The 8,952-nt window shown below is 43.8% G+C and overlaps 1 protein-coding gene across 4 annotated transcripts in view; it reads right to left on the bottom strand.

Moving 5' to 3' along the window:
• tafa5 (TAFA chemokine like family member 5) overlaps nt 1-8,952 on the bottom strand; it is a 716,074-nt gene that overhangs the window by 230,500 nt on the left and 476,622 nt on the right. The window lies entirely within an intron of this gene.

Here is an 8,952-nt window from a genome sequence, read left to right as displayed (position 1 = left end):
TTTTGCCTGATTACATGAAATACCAAGGTTGCTTGCTGCTGAGCTCGACAATTCAGTTAAATGCTTGGGCAAAATGCAGCAAAAATGGAAATTCATCACCCCTTCTACAATGGTAATTGCCTTCAAACTCCTAAAATTATATGACATGATCTCCCACATACAAAACTATGCTGACAATCTCAAGCCCTATCCTTATCCTAATCCAAATCCAAACTCTAGTGCCTATGGCAAGAGAGAGCATGACCCAGATGGTGGATATCCTTAATGGTACATGCCGCCTTCATGAGGCCATTTCTAGACCCAATATTTTCTACAATACATCTGTTGGAGTTTGTTACTCCACACACTAGAATTTAGAAGATTGAGGGGGTATCTTATAGAAACTTACAAAATTCTTAAGGGGTTGGACAGGCTAGATACAGGAAGATTATTCCCGATGTTGGGGAAGTCCAGAACTAGGGGGTCACAGTTTAAGGATAAGAGGGAAGTCTTTTAGGACCGAGATGAGAAAATCATTTTTTACACAGAGAGTCGTGAATCTGTGGAATTCTCTGCCACAGAAGGTAGTTGAGGCCAGTTCATTGGCTATATTTAAGAGGGAGTTAGATGTGGCCCTTGTGGCTAAAGGAATCAGGGGGTATGTAGAGAAGGCAGGGATGGGAAACTGAGTTGGGTGATCAGCCATGATCATATCGAATGGCGGTGCAGGCTCGAAGGGCCGAATGGCCTACTCCTGCACCTATTTTCTATGTTTCTATGTTTCTATATTTCTATGAATGGGGTACTGATTGGGGATGATCAGCCATGATCACATTGAATGGCGGTGCTGGCTCGAAGGGCCGAATGGCCTGCTCCTGCACCTATTGTCTATTGTATTGTTACTATATTCAGAAAATGCCAAATTAATTTAACCTTCTAAGAAACTAGAGACACAGAAATGCCTTCTTTGTGTTTACATCTATGTGCTGGGTCCAGACCAAGTCACCTGAGAGGTTAAGGCCCAACAATTTGAAGCAGCTTAGTTTCTCCACCATCGACTCACCGATGAAAGCTGGCATGTGATCCCCCGACTTCTTTTTGAAGTTAACAACTAATTTTTTGGTCTTTTTTAGCTTGAGCAGGGTGTTCTTAGGGCCCTGCTCAGTCATGTGTTCTTTGTCTTTCCTGTATGTTCAGAATTGAAGGTAGGCATAAATATTGGTTCTTCAATTTCAATACAAGTGGAGAACTACAAGTTGTGTACAAGCCTGCAATTCAGAAAATTCACATGTACCTACATCTCAACTTGATATGGCCACACAAGTTCCAAATGTCCCACTTACCCTGTTAAGCACAGGCCTCTCTGTACGTGACTGCTTGGGGGGGGGGGTGGGGGGGGGGGGGGGGGGGTAGATGTGTGCATTAGGCCTACAGGAAACAAGGTTGGAAAGACTCATGTTTTAAGTACAACCATTGCACTGTAGTATATTAGCTTTGATCACAGGTCCCAAATATAAATTAATATTACGTTAAAATTAAATATATTCTCTTTTCAGTAAAGTTGTTTTTTTATTGCCAAACTTGCCAAAGGAGAAAAAATCCATTCAATTGAGATGTTGTGATGCTTTAAAGTGTTTTTTTTTAAATGTATGACAGTTGGTGTAAAATGTTTAGGACCTCTAAAGTTTCTATCCTTTCCTTAACCCAAATTATCAGCACCCCAGGGATCTACAACTGAGCTATTGTGCCTCCTGTGTGTGCATCTGTTAAAATGTATAGAAAATTAATTTGCAGGATACATGCAGTTAATCACGAATGCAACCTTGAAGATAAGAAAGAATGTGTGCAATAAAATAGTTTTCAATGGTACACAATCTTCCCGAAGAGATCTTGGCAGCAAATTATTTCTGGGAGAATTTGCCAAGAAAGCCTCAATACTGTTTCTGCTATTGAGGCCTTACGACATAAACTAAATGTTGTTCACCAAACTTCAAATCTGAATCAGATATCCCACAGGTCACAAAATAATTACCACATCTTAGCTAATTTATATAATTGAGAAATAGGCCAGTTTTTGGAAGGTATTTGTATTCTCAATTAACTGGTCTATGGTTTTATGTGGCTTAGTTGGTAGACATCCTATCTCTTGATTAGAAGGTTATGGGTTCAACTCCCAGGTAAGAAACTTGAGAGCAAAATCCAGGCTGGCTTTACTATACAGTACTGAAGAATGATGAAGACAAATGAGGCCGCAGACACCAGAATCTGAAGCAAAATTACGAACCCTGGAAGGACTCAAACAGTCAAGTAGCATCTGTGGAAGCAAAATGAGAATAATCAACATTTCACATTGAAGACCATACGTCAGGACTTTGTGTATTTAAGTAGGAGGTAGATGCTTTGTTATGGGAGAGATTAAAAATAGTATTAAGATAGCGATCAACCATGGTCAGGATTAAGGAGAAAATCATTTCAAGTGCAATCATTATACTGTTGTATCAGTTTGAAAGAGGCATATAATGTTCCAATGATCAGTGGGCCAGAAAATTTCCAAAAATTTAGAGACCAGTAGAGGATGCGTAAAACATTTAAAGAAAAACGAATTATGACAGCAAACAAGCAAAAACATACAAAACAGAGAACATGGGATTGTACAAGAATACACATGGAAAAAGAGCAGCTCAACTAAATATTGGTCCCTTAAAAAATGAAAATGGAAACTTTGAAGTCCCAGTAAATTAAAATAACACAAAAGTACCACCCATTCAAAAAGAGGAGACAAAAAGTCGGAAATTGTTTTTTCAGTTAGCCCATTCTCTATCCTGATGAAGATGAAGTAAATTATTAGTAAGGCTGTGGCAGGACATTTGCAAAAGATAATGTATAGTTTTATGAAAAATGAAATAATATCCAACACTTTTATTTGTGTTTTCCAAGGATGTAATTAATGGGATAAATAAAGGGAAATAAAGGGAGATAAAGGGAAATAAAGGGAAAGATGTGGTGTACTTGAATTTTCAAAAGACATTTGATACAGTGCCATGTAAAAGTCTATTTTACTTCGGAGTCACGTGAGTGATTACGTGAAGAACCCCGCCAGGACGCATGCGTGTCATATCGCTACACGCATTGCAACGAGTCACAGCAGGGGGAACGACGTTCCCCTTAGCGGCAGAATTTGAAAGCCGGGAACAGCAGGTAAGGAGACTCTGCGTTCCTTCCACTTACCTTACATGGAGACATGGACCAGATCCACGAAGGCTGCGAAAAAGCTGGCGGGGAAGAACCGCGGAGTTGCGGGCAGCCGGCAGCAGCAGCCAACGGCACGCCAATCTCCCGAAATTGGAACAGCTGTGCCCGACTTCGCTCCCGCACCGGCCACGGCCGGGCGATAGAGCGAAGCAAAAAACTAACAGAGTCGTTGACTCCGATGAGTCCGACTCTGAATAGCCGCGAGCGGCCAGTGCCCGTGAGCATTGGGGCCGGTTGGAGCGGCTTCAGGAGCAGCCGTGAGCGGCCAGTGCCCGTGCGCATTGGAGCCGGTTGGAGCGGCTGGGAGCGGGGAACAAGAGCAGCCGCGACGGCCAGTGCCCGTGAGCATTGGAGCCGGTTGGAGCGGCTGCAGGATCAGGAACAGCCGCGAGCGGCCATTGCCCGTGAGCATTGGGGCCGGTTGGAGCGGCTGGGGGAACAGGAGCAGCCGCGAGCGGCCATTGCCCGTGAGCATTAGAGCCGGTTGGAGCGGCTGCTGGAGGAAATACTCCAAAGTGGCAGGCTCCGGGAGATGGAGGCTAGCCACAGTGGGCAGTTAGTAAGCCCCACAGCAGTACCTCTTGTGGGGCAGCACAGTGTTTCTCCCTCATCAGAGGGGAGCACGGAGGGTCAATTCTGGGCTGACCCTGAAGAGGGGAGTGATCAACATACCCCTAGTATGCCTGGGGTGAAAGAAAACATGTTGGATATGGTGTCCAGTTTATCCAACACGACCAAACTGGCCTAAACCTGGACCCGAAAATAGCGGCAAGCATTGACTACATGTCTTTTAACCAACTACAGGGACAGGCATTATCGGACACCATGGCACGACACTTACCACCAGGGAACTGCAAGTCGCTAAATGTTCCCAGTGTCAACCAGTGCATCTGGAAACATGTCGGGGCATCAATTAGAACCAGGGACTTAAAAATACAGAAAGTCCTAAAAGCCCTAACAGCAGGAATGTGAATGAGCAAAACATGACCCAAGACCACCAAGATGCACTGGCTTTATTCTGCAACTCACAATACGAGTTAAACAATATTAGGAAAAGTGCTATCCAACCGGCTTTAGACCCCAAATTTGCAGGCCTCTGCAAACCTGGAACCTCCAAACCATCAATACTACTATTTGGGGGGGATTTATCAAAACTAGTCAAAGAACTTGACGAAGAGGCGAAAACCCTGGGGCTCATAAAAGCAGCATCCAAAAGCTACTACGGCCAAAAACATCACCCCTACGCACCCACCAGTCGGCCAAGACAAACTGGAGAAAGCGCAAAAACCAGGAACACCCAACATCGGTCTTTTTTAGGCCATGGCCCAGACCGACCTTCCTGGAAAATGCGCAAGCCCTCAACACCAACCCAACTACAGACCCAGACAACGGCGCCTCAACGTCCACGGAGGATGCCGAAGAAGTAACACACCTACCACTGGTAACCATGGAGGTAGGTGGGTCTGGTTCCTTAAGAATTAAAGGGAGCATGGAAGTTGGTGGGATATTACGATATTATTTGGATGCATGGAATAAGTTAACTACCGACATTTATATTCTAAGCAGTATCCAGGGTTATACCATAGAATTTATACAAAAACATAACCCTCCAGTTCAGCATGTACCGAACCGAATGTTCGTGCTAACAGGCATAGAAAAATCTAAAGCACATGCTGAATTACAGCGGCTATATAGAAAAGGAGTAATTGAGAAAACCCAACACGAATCACAGGAATTCGTGTCCAACATCTTTATAAAAAACAAGAAAGATGGTGGTTGCCGCATCATCATCGATTTGACTATTTTGAATACCTTTGTACAATATATTCATTTCAAGATGGAAACCTTTGTTACTGCTAAGCAATTGATTTCCGACGGCTACTACATGGCAAGCATCGATTTAAAAGATGCTTACTATACAGTACCCACAAGAGGTGACCACAGATGTTATTTAAAATTCAACAGGATGGGTCAGCGATGGCAATACAGGGCACTACCTAAAGGTCTAACATCAGCCCCCAGGCTGTTCACAAAAATTTTGAAACCAGCCCTAGCGTTACTGCGGAAACAAAAACACATGGTAATGGCATATCTAGATGACATACTTATTGTTGGCAAAACTTTGGAATTGGCTAAACAAGCGGTAACAGCCACAAAACAATTGTTTGAAAAACTGGGGCTTATCATCCATCCAGTTAAGTCCAAATTAACGCCTTCAACAAAAATGGATTATGTGGGGTTCACCATTAACTCAGTTCTCATGTCAGTGACTTTGCCGAAAGAAAAGGTTACAGCCTTAATAGAGGCTTGTAGCGAAATCATTGACATCACCAAACCATCCATTAGACTGGTAGCTAGAATAATTGGGAAGATAGTGGCTGCATTTCCAGCCACACAATTCGGACCTTTACACTATCGAAATTTACAGAGAGCAAAAATAAGAGCACTCAAAATTAATGATGGCCATTTTGACGGACCAATGAAGCTACCAACAGAGGCCATAATGGAACTAAAATGGTGGGAACATAACATCAGGTATTGTTCCAATCCAATAATTATCAGCAACCCGTCTATGGTACTACAAACTGATGCCAGAGCACTTGGTTGGGGTGCTACCAATTCCATCTCCAGCTGTGGAGGGAGATGGAATGCACAGGAGGCATAATTATTACAAACACAGGGCATAAACTACCTGGAAATGTTAAGTGCATTCCATGGCCTTAAGTCATATTGTTCTGGGTTAAATCACCAGCATGTTAGACTACAAATTGACAACACCACCGTGGTAGCATATATCAACCATATGGGTAGAAACAAATCGATATCGTGTGACAATCTGGCCAACACAATTTGGCAATGGTGTATCCAGACAGATATTTGGATATCAGCTAGTTACTTACCAGGTAAACTAAATTTAGTGGCAGACACCAGGTCACGCAAATTCAATGAAAACACTGAATGGATGTTGGATAAAAATGTATTTGCTGAAATTACAGCACGGTATGGAACACCAGATATCGATCTTTTCGCATCCAGGCTCAATCACCAGTTATCAAATTATGTTACATGGGAACCAGACCCTGGGGCAGCGGCAGAAGATGCATTCCGCTGCATTGGGGGAAATTGTTTATTTATGCATTCCCTCCTTTCTGCCTCATCAGTCGGGTATTAAGGAAAATACAGCAAGACTCTGCGTCTGGTATTTTGATAGTACCCGATTGGCCTACTCAACCATGGTTCCCGGTGATACTAGACATGGTATTAGAACCATGCATCACCATCCATCATAGACCTAATTTACTGGTCCATCCAGTAACAAAGGAAAGATCACCCACAGAACTATGAACATCCCGTCTGTTCTGGAATTCCTGACAAGCCTCCATTACGATGAGAGGCTCAGTCATAGTGCCATCAACTGCGCCAGAAGTGCTCTGTCAACATACCTGTGGCAAGGAACAGAGCGGCATTCTGTTGGGACACCGGTAACCAAACTCATGAGGAGCATTTTTAATGTTAATCCCCCAAGAACCAGGTACTCCCAAATATGGGATGTGAGCATTGTACTGACCATGTTAAGAAACTGGTCTCCAGCTACAGCTGATGGCCTTGGTCACGGCACATAGGGTCCAGTCACTACAGAAACTAAGGCTGGACAACATGACTATTTCATCTGGAAATTTAACTTTTCACATCAATGAATTAGTCAAACAAAACAGACAGGGGTCAGCAGGCCTAAAAACAGAATTCAGGGCTTACCCGACAGATGATCGTCTCTGTATTGTAACACACTTACTATTATATATGGAGTATACTAAGATCATCAGAGGGTAAGAATTGTCACTTTTAATCAGCTACAAACAGCCACTCAAAACAGTGACAGTCCAGCCCATCTCTAGATGGCTAAAACAGGTCCTAATAAAGGCTGGAGTAGACACTAGACATTTTTAAATCTCACTCCACCAGGGCTGCCGCTACATCGGCAGCTATGAAGTTGGATGTTCCTATGGACCAAATCCTCAAGACAGCAGGATGGTCAACGGAGAAAACTTTCCAACGATTTTATAACAAACCAGTCATTGAACCTGGAACATTTGCAGAAACAATTTTAAGTTCTGTAATATAATTTACCCCATAAATAGGGGCTATAATTTGGTGTTAATATATCTATCGTTGGGTTTTCAATATCGTATTGATGTCTAATGATGTTAACACTATTCTCCCCATAATCAAGGCAGATGTGATGCATGGACTCGTTTCCACGGCATGAAATCACAGAGCTTTAAAATCTTCACGTAGTCACTAACGTGACTCCGAAGTAAAATAGTAAGATTAAACGAGAACTTACCAGTTTGAAGTTTGTTCGTTATTTTATGAGGAGTAACGTTGAGGGAATACGTGCCCTCCGCTCCCACCCTTGATCATATACTCAACTGGTATCTGTTCTCTAATCTTACTATGTTTAGTCATTACAGTTATCTGTGATTTCACACCGCTGCTTTGAAGAATGACACGCATGCGTCCTAGCGGGGTTCTTCACGTATTCCCTCAACGTTACTCCTCATAAAATAACGATCAAACTTCAAACTGGTAAGTTCTCGTTTAATCTTACTATTCTACCTGGCTTAATTTTACACTTGTACAGAATGATTCTAGCAAGGGTTAGACAAGCTGATCACTCCAGTGGTACTCTGGAGGTCCTGACCATCCTTAGTAACACTTTAATCAGAAATGAAGTTTACATTATCTGATCTCTGTTCATTGAGTAGTTAAGTACTGAGTCTTTACTTCGGCCTCTGTTCAGGATTTCAGTGAGCACCAAAGGTATTATCTGCATAGCATTATCGCTCTGGAAAGATGTTGAGAACACAATCTATTTTTAAGTCACATCTCGGTCAGAATTTTACTAAATTGGCATCTGCCTTTCTCAAAATGTATCTCCTTAAGTTCACACGGGATTGTCAGTGATCTTTGGATGTGAGGAACCGCAGGTCAACAGCAGCCGGGAGTGGCCTATGCCCGAGAGCATAAGAGCCATTTGGAACGGCTGCTGGAGGAAATAACCCAAAGTGGCATGCTCCGGGAGATGGAGGCTAGCCACAGTGGGCAGTTAGTAAGCCCCACAGCAGTACCTCTTGTAGGGCTGCACAGTGTTTCTCCCTCATCAGAGGGGAACACCGAGGGTCAATCCTGGGCTGGCTGCAGTAGCTGGAGCAGGAGAGGCTTCAGGAGCAGCCGCGACGGCCAGTGCCCGTGAGCATTGGAGCCGGGTGGAGTGGCTGCAGGAACTGGAGCAGGAGCGGCCTCAGGAGTAGCGGCTTCAGGAGCAGCACCGACGGCCAGTGACCATGTGCATTGGAGCCGGTTGGGTGCCCGAGAGCATCGGAGCCAGCTGGAGTGGCTGTTGGAGCAGGTAAGTGGCAGGCTCCGGGAGATGGAGACTAGTCACAGGGGGCAGCTAGTAAGTCCTACAGCAGTACCTCTTGTAGGGCTGCACAGTGTTCTCCCTCATCAAGTCTTGTTGTACGTGCCCCCTTGGGCAAGAGTGACCGTAATATGGTTGAGTTCTTCATTAGGATGGAGAGTGACATTGTTAATTCAGAAACAATGGTTCTGAACTTAAAGAAAGGTAACTTTGAGGGTATGAGACGTGAATTGGCCAAGATTGACTGGCAATTAATTCTAAAAGGGTTGACGGTGGATATGCAATGGAAGACATTTAAA

This window comes from Amblyraja radiata, chromosome 21 (assembly GCF_010909765.2).
Source record: "Amblyraja radiata isolate CabotCenter1 chromosome 21, sAmbRad1.1.pri, whole genome shotgun sequence".
In the NCBI taxonomy this organism is placed as follows: domain Eukaryota; kingdom Metazoa; phylum Chordata; class Chondrichthyes; order Rajiformes; family Rajidae; genus Amblyraja; species Amblyraja radiata.
This window is presented reverse-complemented; position numbering and strand designations above follow the sequence as displayed.